Source organism: Ixodes scapularis, unplaced genomic scaffold (genome assembly GCF_016920785.2).
Source record: "Ixodes scapularis isolate PalLabHiFi unplaced genomic scaffold, ASM1692078v2 PGA_scaffold11__112_contigs__length_91849675, whole genome shotgun sequence".
Taxonomy (NCBI): Eukaryota; Metazoa; Arthropoda; class Arachnida; order Ixodida; family Ixodidae; genus Ixodes; species Ixodes scapularis.
In genome coordinates, this window is record NW_024609837.1 from 8604368 (window position 1) to 8620748 (window position 16381).

The 16381-nt window shown below is 47.3% G+C and overlaps 1 protein-coding gene across 6 annotated transcripts in view; it reads left to right on the forward strand.

Annotated features, from left to right (window-relative positions):
* The window catches only part of LOC8053813 (TOX high mobility group box family member 4), a 148739-nt gene that overhangs the window by 109686 nt on the left and 22672 nt on the right, over positions 1-16381 (forward strand). The gene's annotated exons all lie outside the window — the stretch shown is intronic.

Consider the following 16381-nt stretch of genomic DNA (forward strand, 5'->3'; position numbering starts at 1 on the left):
TCTCTGTCATTTCAGAGAAAGCTTCAGACAACTGGCAACCATGATTTTTGGGACCAGAGGGCTCGAGTGTCAATTCTCTGATTCATAGCTTACATTAGTGACTCCAGGTACGGCCTGGTAAGGCTTGATTGACTATCTGGTGATCTACAGAGTATCCCCCCTCCAAAAAAATAAATAAATAAATAAATAAAGCGTTTTTCTTCTTTTTTTTTTGTGTGTGTGGGGGGGCATACAAACGAGGTGGCGGCGCCCAGACATTCTTGCACACTTGTGTAGACTCTGAAAATTGGCAGAAGCTCAGTCTGAGCGCGCACTGTGAAGAAAGAAGATACCTCAAACATGGCGTCCGAGATTGCTTTGCTTAAAAACTCGTTGTTGTTTTAATGCTGTCTTGGCAACTATCAAGCGCAAAAAAAAAAAAAAAAGAAGCTGCAAAAAGTTGTTTTATTGAGGTGTAAACTGGCATGTCCGGAAACTGTGTTCGTTGTATGTTTGCCAAGGGAGGCGAGAGAGTTAGAGAAAATGTGTTTATTAAAGGAAATACGATAGTGACTCCCTAAAGAAAAAAAAAAAACATATCAAAGTAATAAGGACTTGGCATACAAGAGATAATAAAGAGAAATTATTCAAATAACACCGGGGCACATTATTTCCAAGGTGTGCTGAATACGCATAGGGTTAATTTAAATGCTCTGGAGTCCCGCCAACTTAATAAGATCCAGGAAAGGGTCTAAAATTGTTTTTGGCAATTTAACGCAAAAAAAAAAAGGACTGCGGCCGTTTCTTGTTTTGCCAAGGCCATGAAGGGGGCTGCAATTTTAGGACTAAGCCAACATGTTGGAGTTGAGCTGAAGGTGACGTCTGAGATGCTTACGGCATGTTCGGTGTTACATCGTAGACCTTAACTACATCCCTAACGTAGTGCATAATTGTAATTCATTACGTTTCGGGCATTGCCAATTCCTATGAACTAAATACTTTTGGAGCTGTGTAATTTTATAAATTACATTTCAGAAGCAATATACCCAATTACTATGTACAACAGTTCTGCAATCGAACACCCACTCACAAATCGACGACAGCGAAGCCATTTTGTTACAAAGGAGCAGCGTATTAGTCGCCAGTAAAAATCTGGATTTGGTTAGAACACTCCACTCTTACCGTGCACCCTTTTGGAATGGTCTATAGCTCAAATAGCCTAAAAGACGCGTTCCGTGATCCACTCACCGCGGGCGCGCTTTGCGAAACTCCAACGGCGTGAATTTAAACTCCTTTTCATTCGTTTCGCGTTTCAGCCGCCAGGCCGCGACAGTTTTCGCTGCTCACTCGGATAGCCGAACGCTCCCCGCTCCTCTCCTTCGCGTCTCTTCCGCTGGGTGGCGTAGCCTAACGCCCAACACGCGACTCGTGACGTCACGCAGCGGCGGCGGCGCCGCCGCTGTCTGCCCGGCGCATGTGCAGACTGCTTCATCTCACGGGAATCTGTCATTTGTGCATGCGCTGTGCACCACACCGAATGTAGGCAGACGCGGACATGTTTGCAACTAGCGTCTGGCGTTCTGGGCGCGCTTCTTGCGCGCATGCGCAGTGGACAATTCGAGGGCGGCCTCGCGCATTGTCTTTCCTATTATTATGTATATATATATACGTATATGTACACCCTTCCTTACTGCAGCATCGATCGCGTACGCCAATAATTGTTTTCGAATGTTCGCAGAATCCGTTTCCCTCCCGCGGAGGCGGGATCACCCAAATGGATGGACGGATAGACGTACGTTTCTGCGGCCGGCGGTGCTCGGCATCAGTGTGTTTATCCATGGACGCCGCCGAGCTGTTTTCGGCGTGTCCTCCATTACCTTTTGTTTGGCTCGTCCGCTAGAGTCGTCTGCTCTCGCGATAGATTTTCCTCGAGTCTTTTGTTTTCCAACGGTGGAGCTAGTAGTCCTTCCTCGCCGAGCGCGGTGTGGCTTTTAATGTCGCATTGTGCTCTCGGCGCATTGTTGTCGTTTGTTTTTGTTTGGCGTTTGTATTTAGGTGGGCAGACGACTTAATGGCGACGTGTGATAGCACCCTATGGAATAATAGAGACAGGTTGCTTTTTTTTGTGTTCTTTTGTTTTTCTGTTTCTGCGTTTTGTACGCGCTTGCGGTTATCGTTCAACGGACGCTAAGAGGGGTCAACCGTGACAACGACCCAGAATAGACGCTCTGTAAAAATGAATTCCTCTTCAATAGGCAGGAAACAAATGCTAATAATGTATTTCGTCCCTATTTTTTTTTTTTTTTTTTTTTTTTTTTTTTTTTACGAGTTGGAATTTTAGTTTGCTCACCTGGCGGGTGTTCGGGTGCAAATTGCTGATCCCATTTTCTACTATAATGAGCTAATCACTCGTCGGTCAGCTGGACATTTTTTTAACGCGAATTGTCGGGGGTTAAATTATATACTCATAGCGCGTTTAAAGCAATTGCGAAGTGAATCAGCAGAACAAAATAGGAAGGTCGCACCCTGTTCCCGTCGAATGCGAAGCGACTTTGATACAAAAACAAAACTGCGAAGGAATAGCTTAAATTAACGTTTTCCTATCCGGTGCAAATACTTTAAGAAGTGCGGAATACGGTGCCTGTCAAAATTTGTTTAGAACGAAAGGGAAAACTAAAAAAATGAAAGACGTTTACAACTCCTTGTAATGTCGAATTAGAGCGCAGCTCTTGAGGAGGAGGAGGAGGGTAGGGTAGGGGGGACGATATACCCCTCCTCCTCCCTCCTCATCTACTACTCCTCCGGTGCTCTCCCCTCTTCCTCCTCCTTCTCCTCCTCCCTTTTCTCCTTCTCATCCTCTCTCTTCCTCTTCATCCCCCTCTCTCCCGCGTGGTGCATTATGGGAAACGTCCCATAATGCAACGCGCGCGTCACCGCGGTGCATTATGAGATGTTTCCCATGATGCACCGCGCGGTTACGCCGACGACGACGGCGAAGGCCGCTCAAGCCAAGGGTCCCGCATTTTACGAAGGGCTTGATAACGGTGCGATATAACTTATTAAATAGATAAAGTACGCATCAAAGACCACAGAAAGAAAACACCGAGGTTTTGCAGTAAAACCACAAAAACCCCAATCATTTTTTTTTTTGTAGTCAGTAAAACGTACATTAGCTATTTTAATAAGTTATACCACACGGCTATCAAGCCACTCGTGAAATTTTGGACCGTCTGTTCAACTATAGGGCGCTGTACGTCGAACTGAAGTTTTGGGGTGTATTATATGGGACAAAAGGGTGTAACAATACACCTATTTTTTTTCTGAGAGTGCTCCGCCTTCTCTGTGTCGCCCTTTGCTTGGAGCGCCCTTCCTTGCTCTCCTTGCCTTCAGGTATCGGCATTCGTTGTCAGCCTGTTTATTAATGAGAAGTAAGCGACCCTGCAAAGTTTTCTTTAAACCCACCCCGTACTACTACTGCCTGCGGCTGTTTTCACTTCGACCCAATTTCGCCGTTCACGAAGATAATCTCGCGATATTCTTGTTTCTTTTATACATGGTATATATCTGGAAAAAATGCACCATCTTGTCTGTTTTATTTTATTCGTTTTTTTTATCAGCCGATCGGCGTTGCGTTTACACACCGTTCCGACTCGTTCCAACGCAGCCAGCGAGAAACTGGGCTAAAACCAAAACAAATAAAATAAAATGAAGGCATCGGTCGCTTTTTAGGTTAATGCACGGAAACGCCGAATCGTTCTGCGAGGGTAGCCTTTTGAATAAATGACGCATTCCTTTTGGCATCTGCGCCTTCCCTTTCCAGCAGGCTGCGCCGCCTTTGCTTCCTCCATAGCCTCCTCTCCCGTCGTTTTCGGTAAATAATGACGCACTATTGTTTTCATGAGGCTATTCGCGGTGGACCGGTGAGCAGCCCAGTGGCGCCATCTTTTGACGGTTTTACGAGTTAATTTCTATCACTTTTTTTTTTATCTTTCTCTGTATAACATAACTGCGACATTAGGTCGTTTCTAGATGGTTAAGCGTGTTGTTGGTTTCTAATTTACGATAACGAAAGAGAGATATGCAAGATAAACAGACAACACAGGCTTTCGAAATGTGCTCGAAAGCCTGTGCTGTCTGTCTTCCTTGCCCCTCTTTCGTAATCGTAAATGAGTTCGTTTGTATGTATTATTCCACGAAACGGTAGCGCCTCTCCCATCCCCCTTATATGTGAATTCCAGGAGAGACGTCCATTATACCTTGTTTCGGCATACCTCGTTAATTAATGGGCTGCGACCAGTGAGCCACATCATGGCTTTCCACTGTTGTCACGTGACTCGATGAGACATTGATTGGCCGACCGGGGCTGCAGGTTTCACCCTTTGCCAAATTAACTACAAAGCCTGCAATATATATTTTGCTTGCAGGGAACACGCAAAGGAAAGACGAAACACAGTATAACTTTTGCAAAATGCCATCAAGCTACATTGGTGCTTGCCGTTTCATTCTGGTCCCTGGCGATATCCCACACTGCCTGGTGATAGTTACAAAAAGGCCGAGGTAAAATTGGTTTAGAAGGGCAAGCGAAGGAATCTTGCTTTTGGTACCTTTCGGATTCTACGCTAGGTGGCGCGATCTATCGCCCGTTATCAAGGGTATAGCCGTGAGCATCCATTCATCCGTCCATCCATCCATTGGGCCTCGTTCTTCGTGCGAAGCGTGTGATTGAACCCCGAGTTCGCTCCGAACTCTGACTCAGCATTCGTGTCCTATGCGTGCTCAGAGCTCACGCTTCAAATATGGCAGCCCTAATGTGCTTGGACAACACCAGAATCGGGGCTGCTTTTGAAAAGGGTGTATTGACCATTCTGAGAATCGCCACACTGCCATCTTTGTCTGCTGGACTGTGGAGCGCGTTCTGGACATGCGCAGTATAGCCCTCTTGTTAGTAATTGTAGACACCGCGCATGCGTCAAGGCTCAGTGACTCAGCATGTTTTTTTTACCAGGCTGCTAGGCGTTGGAAAGATGTTTACAGGGTGTTTAACGAAAAAATAGTCAGCTAGAGTGCAGGCCAGCTGGTGTAAGTTGAACATGATTGTAAACCTGAGACTGGGGCAGAAAGAGAACACAACAGAAGGTAGTTGTGTTGTGTTGTGTTGTGTTGTGTTCTCTTTCTGCCCCAGTCTCAGGTTCACAATCATGTTCAACATACAGGGTGTCTTCCCCCCAAAAATGTAGTTTCTTGTTTGTTTTTTATCCGCAAAAATAAATATGCATTTCCGAACGCTTGTTCTCCACCCAAATGTATTACTAAGGGCCGGTTGCACCAACGTCGCTTATCTTAACCCAAAGCGGCGCTTTCCTAAGCCGGCTTAGCGCCCTAAACCGAGCTTAGGTAAGCACGGGTTTAAATTCCGGTTGCACCAAGGTTAAGCCGGCTTTACAGACGCGCCCCTAGCTAAACGCTGGATTTGCGTAGGGAATCTAGGGACAAACAGAGCAAACTAGGGAACGCTCAGAGCGACGAATACGATTGGCGGAGAGGAATCACGTGATGTAAACAAAACAAAAAAAAAAAAAAAAAGAAAAACTGCCGTAGTAGTTGTCGTCGGCGTCTGCTTTTCGCTGTATTTCTTCGGTGAGTAACAAATTAAAGGTCTCCAAATTCAATCATTTTTTCGTTTAACTTTCAATAACAGAAGTCAAAGCTTCAAATAAACACGAATGCTCTTTACATCTGTGATTGTGTGTTTAATATCGGTTGATAACAGGATATTTTGACAGTGGTAGTAGTTTTCGTGCTCACATTTTGAGGCGAAGGAGCCATCGGGGGCCCCAAATCTCACCGAACGCGAGAAGGACACTCTACTCGCTACATCGCTGAAGACAAAACATCATGGATATAAGTAGGCAGGTAAGATGACTACTAAAACCAAGTCAAGCCTGAGACCGATGAAGTTCAAAACAGTGACGAACTCGCCACGGCAGCTGCGAAAATGCCCGGAAATCGTCGAATAGAAGTCGTCGAGAGGTCAAGTCACGAGACCGTGCATCGACGGTACTCGTTGCTATCAGCAAGGTGACAGAACTGCACTGTATCGTCGTTGAACATCCGCTGCAGCCTCAAACGGACTTCAATTTCACACTGTCGAGTTCAGAAAAAAAAAATAATAATAAAAAAATAGAAAAACTCCCACTAGTACATCACATCGTGCCGATAAGAACGGTCGTCTCTTCGCATCACCTACCTGCCCCAGCCTGCCCCGATACAGCAATGCACGAATCTAACATAGTAGTCGTTACGATTTGTCGTCGCCACGAATGAAAGATATAAAGCAAAATATTCCTAAAAAAATCGCGATCACCAAAAAAGTTACGGAGGACACAACAAGGCGCAACTTTCAACTGAATTTTATTGAAAACGTGTTCCGGTATATAATATCAACCATCGTCACAATGACAACAAACGACAAAAGTAAAGGGAAAACACCATCACAGAGCACAACTCGGAAACAACAGTATCTCGTCCTCGGGAAACGAATGAAAGATATAAAGCAAACTATATAAAAAAAATGCGATCACCAAAAAAGTTAGTTATGGAACGATACAGTTTTCTGAAGCCAAGATTCTACTCGCGAGATAAGGAAAATTCACTGAAGATTGTCTCAAAACTCAGAAAACGAAAGAAATTGAATTTTCGCTGTTTTATTACTTAAAAGCGCCGCAATCTAATGCAAACGGCAGAGGTGTCGACAATCAGCTGATCGCCGAGATCGCATGTACTGCCACTATTCAACGCGCTGATCAGATTGAAGGATACGCGCTGCAAGTGTAGATAAACAAGGTGGTAAATAACAATACGTTACAGCTATGCGAAAATGAGTAAGTACATACGAATAAGCTCGTTGACAGAAGAACCAACGGGAATACAGACGTGAGCCCCACAGCTCCGTACGTTTCTCGGTTAGGGCTAACACGCCCTGAAAGTGGAGAGCCAACTTGAAAACAGGGGTCGATCAACACTTCACGCAACAATATTTTGCATCCTTGTCACAATCGAAAGACATTTTGTCGAAACTTTCACGCTGATGTAGCCTAAAACACTTTGCACAACCAATTTCGTCCACCGCGTCGACCGTGACCAACCAGCCGCCATGTTTTTAATCCAGGATTAAGAAACAACCAGAAGCAAAGCGCCCAATGTTGAGCGCTTAAGTTAAGCGTAGTTTAGTGCTAGGTTTAGCGATAAGCGAGTTTGGTGCAACCGAACGAAACCGAAACTAAGCTTAAGTTCCCGGCTAAGCTCCGCTTTGCGCTAAGCGACGTTGGTGCAACCGGCCCTAAGGGTGAGAAACAGATGCCCAAAGTTTCAGCACGAACCGATATCTTATTCGTAAGTTATGAGTGGTTTTCTGAAAATTTGAATGGGAAAATGGCGCCCATTTTTGCCCCTTTTCGGTTTCTGGCGCCACAGAGCTCCTCCATGTGTGTTCGGGTGCTCCGTCGGCAGCCATTTTCCGTTTGAAATTTTCAGAAGATCACTCGTAACTTTCGAATAAGATGACTGTTCGTGCTGAAGCTTTGGAATCTGGTTTGAATACTCTAGCGCTACCTTTGGGAGGAGGAGCGTTCGGCAAAAATTAACTTAAATCTGCGCAAAAAAAAATCATATTTTTTTTTTGCCGGGGGGGGGGGGGGGGGGGGGCGGAGGGCGGGGGGGGAGGGGGGGCACATTCTGTATATTGGGCTGTTCTTATTTCTCGAGACGACCAGCGAACAGCAATACTCCGCGATCCGATGAAGACAATCAAAAGAGCGCCAAAAAGTACGTGGTCGCGGCGCTCTTGTTAAGTTTGCTGTCGGCGTCTACATCGATCGGGAAAAGCGCAGGATGACGGCGCATTCGCTGTGCCTGTAGCCGCTTTCGTTGGTGCTAGCGAATGCTAGCACCAACGAAAGCACATGCGTGACGAGCGCCGTGACGTCGCACTGTTCGTGCCGCTTGATCGACGCCTGAAACGGACTTAACCTTTTTGGCGCTTACGATTTAATGAGCGAGTGCTTACTTCCTTAACGTACAACTTGCGCAATTTTGACAAATCCGTTTTTTTTTTTCTCCATCGCTACACGAAGCGCTTTTAAACAAGAGCAGCATTTTGTTATTCTATTGAATGTTTTTTTCTTCATTTTTTTACGAAGTCGTCGTGACTCATGAGCGGGTGGATGCAGCTGCAGTCGTTTACGATATCGTAACATGTTAACGGCGACATGGAACCTGCATGCGGTTTTAGGCGCAACACAGCTGTGCGATCTATGTCGCGTCGAAACTGCCACATAAAGCGTTTTGACAAACGCGTGGGTGTTGCCTCGTCTCTTTCCCGATATTGGTTTGATCCATTTGCATCTTTACGAGTTCAAACCGGGACATAAAAAAAAAAAGAGCAACCTCGTAAATAGTTCGTGGGTTGGCCCAGCTCTTCGTGTATCTGCAGCAAAGCTGTTGGTGCTGCGCCACATATATGTTACGATGGCGATCGGGAACATTTTTTCGCACTCGCGATAGATGGCGCGCATTTGCCAAGAGAGCTCAGAAGGGCTCTGAATAAAGCCAACGTTGGCACAAATCAATAAAAGAACAAATACTTTTCTTTTACAGCGGAGCTGTTAACGGCTAGTTTCCGCAGTTTCGTGTCTGGACAAATAAACCTCGACACAACCCTGTGGACAGCTGCCGCCATCTATGAGCGACGGCAGCAACCAGATAATCGGCTTACCGGTTGTCTGGTTGCCGCCGTCGCTCATAGATGGCGGCACATAGTACAACTCCGCTCAAGGAGGATAGAAGGGTAGGAGAGGGCATGACGTTAGCCGCGTAGCCTCTACAAGCCATGCTCCCTTGACGCCTCGCCTCTTTCTCATTTTCCTCCGTATTCTCCTCACTCACCACGCCAACGTGACCACATCACGTGACCGTAGCTAGACTAGAATACACCGCAGTCCAGTGTTGCGGAATGGGCACCCCCATTCCATTCCAATTCCATTCCGGGGAATTAGAGTTTTCGATAATTCAATTCCTTTCAATTCCTAGGAATGGAGACACTGGGCCCATTCCCACTCCTGGAATGGCTGAATCGTTCCATTCCATTCCTTTAATTCCTAAACGTAAAAATTGGCACTTGACAGCTACATTGTGTTGCCGGCATAAGCAGCATAAAGCTGAAATTGTCAAATGCAGAGACAATTGCAAAAAAACAAAAATGCAAAATTCCTCAAAAGAGCACTGATTTTACTAAGTAGACCGCTGTGGGCACAAAGTATTTATTTACAATGTACTGCAAACATCGAGAAAGCCCATTGATATGTCGATGCTTCTTTAGGACATCGGTCTCGCGACCACGTGGCTCGCAACAAACAGCAGAAGGTAAATCCACTCATTTTCTTTTCTTTTTTTAACTTTTTGGCATTTGACTTTTAGGACATACGCGGCCAGCGTGTTCGTTTGATAAGACCATAAAAATATCCAGTTCGTGCGTGGCGCAGAAATAAGCTATATTACTGTATTCTTCAAATACAGCAAAACGGCTAGTACACTGCTGGAAGCGACTCCGTGCACAGCGGCAAGAACACATCCTCTGACAAAATGCAACCTCTGCGGCGCAGAACGAGGGACCGTATAGACCATGTCACGAAACCTGCTTTAAAACGCATAAGTTCACGCTTGCTTTACGAATCTCGATATTTGTTATCATATTCAATTCAATTTTTGGCTGGTTCGCCTGCCCTTTTCCACCCTTCGCATACTCATTCTCCTGTTTCCTCTTCAGATGGCGAATAAAGTTCGATGATATACGCCGACTGCACAGTGTATAGTTTCGTTGCATAACTTTCAGCGTGCAGCTTGTTTATTTTCTTCGCGACTAATGTAGAAAAATGTTTTCTACGATGCCATGACTCGACCTGTATTTGTCTTGTCTTCTCGTCCGAATTGTGATGTTCCTCTTCGCGGTAATCAAGTGGCGGGTTCAGGCAGCAGACGGTACCAACCGATTCATTCTTCTACCTCGGTGTCGGTTGTTCGCGTTGTGGCGACGGGTCGGGAAGTCAGTGTTGACAAAGCTCTTCACGTCAAGATACAATTAACGGGGTAACACCGCACCGTTCGAATTGACATTCCCCGTGTTTCCTCAACAACACCGTCCAACTGACTTATCACCGCCTCAAACAGGGTCCAGGACAAGGAACACGAATGCAGACCGGACAGCCGAGACGCGCGGAAGCCAAAACCTCAGTGGCAGCTAGCACCCAGCTCTCCTTCTCAGTTGCCCTCACAGCAACGGTCGCGCCTCGTCTAGCGCGGGACGATCTTTCTGCAGGTCTAGTCAGTTCGGTCACAACACGAGCGGTGATGATAGTCTACTTCACCTTACGATGGACCTCAACAGACAGCACGAGAGCCATCGTAACCAATCCAGTGCTTTCTGAGTGTCGCGTGACCCTGCAGTCCCGCTCATGGTGCTGGATCGCCTAGGGTGGCTCGTAGCGTCCGCAGCGGTCCATCGCAAGGTGAAACGAAGTATGCAGAGACTAAAGTCAAAGGAAATGAGCGGGAATCCGCTAACTTGCTTGTAACCCCAACCCACTAAAACATATAACAGAGAAAAGAAGCATCGAAACAAAGACCAAGTAAAAGGCGGACTTACACTACAAATGCAGTATAAAAAACAAGCCTCGGAGCAAAGCGCAAGAGGAGAAGAGGGAAGTGAATCTTGCTTTGTTTTAATGCCGAAGCAAACCCACATTTCGCACTTCAAAGGAGTGCGCACGAATGAACGTGGAAGGCAGCAGGGTTGGCTGCCTGCTAAACAACGCGCCTCGAACTATAAGAAAACAATACCTGATCATCTTTCGACGGCGCCCGAGTCAACGATCGAGTTATCAGAGCTCTGCGAGTTAGCCGCTTCCGCTACCAGGGGGGCTAAGCTCGCCTCCGGCGGGAATCTCTCCGATGCCACGTCACGAGGGAGGGGAGGAGCTTCTTTTGACTCCGCCCCGGCGAGTTTCCCACTCCCCCTCTTACATTTCCGACCCCCCCGGCGGCGGCGAGTTCCCCAGCATAGCTCCGATTTTTCCCTACGCTCCGCAGTGAAGGGTTTTTTATTTTATTTAAATCGGGGGATCGGTGGCCGGCTGGGCTAGCGCACACCAGCTCGGAGCACGTCGAGCGAAAGGTCCGTTGCAAAACCCAGGATGCTGGGTTCAATCCCCACCCCTGCCCGTTTCGATGTTGATGAGCATCGTACCGGCATGCAGTCGTGTAACACTACTGCGGGATGGACGTTAAAGACCCCAGGCTAGCGGTTGTACGGCACTGCATGACTAAATTTCTCATCTACAGCTGGGAGAATTTTCCCCGTTGAGGCAGACCAAGTTTAAGGCAGTATCAACATACATACAGCCCAATTTTTTTTTTATTTAAATCGTAAATGACAAATAAGAATAGGTAATAGCAGGGATGCTAATTATACAAACTTGCTTGGATGTGGGCTAGTTGACTAGACATTGTGATGGTTTGCTCCGCCACGTAGATGCAAGAAAAACGCTCTTGATAACGATATAAAATAAAGCAGAGTATAGACGAAAAACAACATACAGGAAAGGAGCAGACTAACAACTGTGTAATTTCTTTCTCATCTTTCACCCCCCACACCGCCACACAGCCACAATATATATATATATATTTTTTTTTTTCAGAATAGGGTGCACGTGGAGCGAAAGCTCGGGCTGCAGAACCCAGGATCGTGGATTAACCCCCACCCCTGCCCTTTTCGATGTTGATGAGCATCGTACCGGCATGCGGTCGTGTATCACTACTACGTGGTGCACGTTAAAGACCCTAGGCTAGCAGTCATACTGCACTGGCTAAATTGCTTATCTACAGTAGGTGACAATGTCGCAATGTTCTGGCATGTTCTCCTGTTGTATAAACAATTAACGGCCAATTGGTTTGTCAAAATACGGTGTGGAAGAAGAAAGATGAGAAAGAAATTACACAGTTGTTATTCTGCGCCATTCATGTATATTGCTTTTCTTCTATCATCTGTTTTAGTTTGAATTTTATCAAGTGCGTTTATCTTGCATCTACGCAGCGCAGCAACCCATCAAAATAATTATAAAAGCCTGTAGGTAATGGTAAACTGCGTTCCTGGTTGCAGATTGCCGTAAAAACACATTTGTTTCTAGGATTCACTTTGTAGATTTGGATGTAGGATTCACGACGGGGGCGATGGTCCATTCACGGCTCCATCGCCTCAAGCCCGGTTCGCCACGATCGCACAGCCACCTTACCACGTCTTTCGATAGGCGATAGTGTTGTTGAAAATGAACGTCGTCCATGTCAAGCACATTGGCGTAGTTTAAATACCTATGCCGACGGCAAAACACGAACGAAAACGCTGCCATTTTGGACGCTTCTCCCTGATCTCGCGCCCAACTCGCCCAAACTCGTCTAGGTCGGAGCCGGCAAGCTTTTCCCATCCGCGGCGGCTTCTGCCACGTCAGAATGACGTCACCGCATCTCGCCGCGAGTTCCGAATATGCAACTCTCCGACCGCCTCAAACCCTCCGTTTAACGTCACGATCTAGGGAGTGTCGGCGCGTGTCGTCATGCACGGCGCCGACCAATCGCGGCGGTCGGAGAGTTTGGCGGAGAACTCGCCTCGATCTCGCCGCGCCGAGCTTAGCCCCCCAGATCTCAGTCTGTGCGCGCGCGTGCATTCTACAAACCGTCGCAACAAGAACAAAAAAAAAAAACATGACAAGAAGTACGATGAGGAGTTGTGCATGGCAGTTTCTTTCTTTGCCGCTCCCTTTTCTTTTGCTTGGTGCTTGGTTTCTTGTTTCGCTCTCGTGTAACGCCATCGAAGCTCGACGCCTGCGCGTCCGTGAAAGGCGCCACGTTACCCCCTTTCCCGCTTTGCTCTTTGCTTTGACGCTTGTTTTTTGTATTGCATCTTTCTGGCGTATAAGTCTGTTAAGGCTCCTCGCGGGCTAGCAGTTTCCCGCTCATTTTATTTCTGAGCAACTGACTCGCTGACTGGCTCGGTTTAGCTAACCGTAAACAATTAAAAAAAAAGGAAGAACCGTGCCCATTCCATTTCCATTCCATACCGAGCAAAAGGCACCTAATTCCATTCCCATTCCATTCCCCTGAACGTTGCCGCCATTCCATTCCCATTCCATTCCGGGGTCGCGAAAATGCGGAATGATTCCGGAATCATTCCAACTCCGGAGTGGCAACTCCGCAACACTGCCGCAGTCTAGCCTTCGATCTCATAAAACCTACCGGACGGAGCGCGCGCAAGCCTGCAAGGAGCCCTTCCACAATCAACCATCCATCTCACACGTGACATGTCACGCGCACCAATCGCCAGAAAGATCTGCGGTCACGCTGGGCACAAAATCGTTTAAACTTTTTATGACCAGGCTTCACCAATATTGCAACGTGCCCTCTCCTAGTACTTATAACCTCCTTGACTCCGCTGCTGTTCTTTCTTTACCAGAATGGAAAACGTGAAATTTTTTGTTTATTATTTGTAGGGCGGGAATTACGGGCACCCGTTTTCGATAAGGCGCTTCCGTCGCACTTATAATATTTAGCAGTATTACTATTAAAACGGCTTAACCCTAATGTTTTGTACAATTTGTAGAGCCTGACTCTTCATGTTAAAAACTCTGGCTAGGTGGCGCAAGCCGCCGCCAGATATCGAGGGTTCAGCCATATGCATTCATCCGTCCAGCCTGCCAAAGAAAGATTATACGCCTCGCAAGTGGGCTCATTTTCGTCTTCTGCGCATAAGAAAGGAAGTAGCGGTGACGTCAGAACGCCGAACTCTGATTGGCTGATCGCGACCCCCTATCTCAGCGTCGTCTGCTCCTTTGCAACGTCGTCTGCTCGCAACGTCGTCTGCGTCTGTCTTACCTTTCCTGCGACTTTCGGAGCGAACTCGACGTCGCCTTTAAAGGACACATGCAAAGGAAAAAAACATTTTTTTTAAACGGCTTAGATGGAAAAAGGACGCCATAAAACGATTTTACAACGAAGAAAAAAAATTTTTAGAGCTATATTTACGGCGCAAAACGAATTTGTAGTTGGCGCCCGCGGGCACCGCGGAAAAGTGGTCTGTATTTATCACGTGACTGGTCTTTAATTATCACGTGGTGCTTGCGCTCTTTCGGAAGCTTCCTATGGCCTCTAAAAGTAACTTATTCATCTTTGTTTGAAGTATAACAAAAAAACCAAGACGAATAACTAACTTTTAGAGCCCAAAGGAAACTCCTGAAAAAGCGCAAGCAGACGTGATAGACCTGTGCGCCGGTCAGACGACGGCGGCGGCGCCCCGAAGCAGACGAACTTGTGCGGCGGCGGCGACGGCGGCTTGGAGAAACGCGTTGAAGCGGCGTTCGCACAACGCTCAGCGTGCGGCGGCGACGCAGCGCGGCGGCGCGCGGGCCTACCACGTGACTAGCGGCGGCTCCCGCGAGCGCCAACTACAAATTCGTATAGCGCCGTAAATATAGCTCTAAAAATTTTGTTTCTTCGTTGTAAAATCGTTTAATGACATCCTTTTTCCATCTAAGCTGTCTAAAAAAAATTTTTTTTCCCTTTGCATGTGTCCTTTAAGAGAGGGCAGACACAATAACTCGAGCGGTACGTTGTTTTTGTCTAACAACTAGCAGACGCGCATCAAGGAGGGAAGTCAAAGGACTCCCTGACGAGGTGTCCCGGGGCGCCGAGGTTTTTTTGCTTAGAAGTTAGAACCGAGGCAAGTTTTCTCCCAAATACTTTTTCCCTCCATTCGTGTGCGGCGAGACCCCTCACTCTTTAACGGCGTCGGCGGGTTGGCGCAGTTAACGTCGTCTGCTTTACGTCTGCTAGTCAAAGCGGTCAAAGCGATGGCTGCTTTACCTTTGCTGCGTCTGTCGGAGATTCACCGCTTTTTCATCGGCGAGAATCACCGTTGCCTCGGGAAACAAGGAGATAACAAGAGGAAGAAATTGACATTTTAATCTAAAACTGAGGTCAGCAATCAAAATATTATACGGGAAGGGTTCACAAGGGTCGCGCGGGCATATTCCACTCAGCACGCCAGCCGGTCGTGGGCAGACGGTCGCCGAGTCGCGTTGAGCCTGCTAGGCCTAACTGCCCAGCTCGTTTGGTCGCGTTCGGTGGGATCGTGGCCGTGGGAGCTTTTCCCGGGTGTTTGTGGATCCAGCGTTCTTGTTCGTCGTGGTCTGTTTCAAGTACTTTTTACTTTTTTCTTGCTGCTTGAAGTCGGGACGCGTCAGAACCTCACGTAAAAAAATAAACGTCCGTGGGTCGTCGCGACCGCGACGTTGTCGGCCATGCTGATTTGATCGTAAGAAGTGCGTAAGACAGCTTCGGAGCTGTCGTAGGATTTTGTCGTAACCTGCGCAAAACTTACGAAAATTTCGTTTCGTGAATACGAATTTGTTCTTAAGTTATGTCTTACGCACATTTTTGGCGTAAGATCGTTTCGTGAATCTGGCCTCTGCACTTCCGAAAGTCGCAGGAAAGGTAAGACAGACGCAGACGACGTTGCGAGCAGACGACGTTGCAAAGGAGCAGACGACGCTCAGATAGGGGGGCGCGATCAGCCAATCAGGGCTCGACGTTCTGACGTCACCGCTACCCCCTGCGCGAGAAGCAGACGAACCTGCCCTCCGAGGGGTGTGCGAATATCGCTGGGAATCAAGTAGCGCAGCGTCATCCCTAGCTCCAGCACTGTGGAGAGAGCCGGTAAACTGTGGCTTTCCTATGCACCGTGAAGGCTATTGGTCATGCAGTGCTGTTCGATTCGAACCATACTATTCGCACACCCCTAGAACACGGGGTCTCTTACGTCCCTAAGACGACTTCAAGACGAAAGCCCCAGTGCCGATGTAAACGTGATAGCGAACCTCCGAAGACAGCGCCATCTCTGACGACGCACTTTTGGCGCCGTTTCATTGGTACCTTTCGTTTTGGTACCTTTCGTGGTCGCCGACGTGTTTTCGCTCAAGGACTTTGAAGGTCGACCGAGCGGTGAGGCATATAAAGCTAGAGTGCCTGAATGTTGCCGAAGGCACCCTATGTAGGGCTTTACATTAATAGCAATGGGCGGGTCGGATAGTACGGGTTTACCGCTGTGTTACTTGCACCGAGCTCTTTTGATGCCCGCCATTTTTTCCTGCTAGCTGCGCATGCGCGCCGGCCGTTGGCTTATGATTCCTTGAAGGAAAAAAGCATTGATGGTTCTCTTTTTCTTGTGTTTCCTTTACTACACTCCGCTTTTTTGTTCTGCCTCTTTTTCCTTAATCTGATGGCTGTTTTTCTTTGTTTTCTG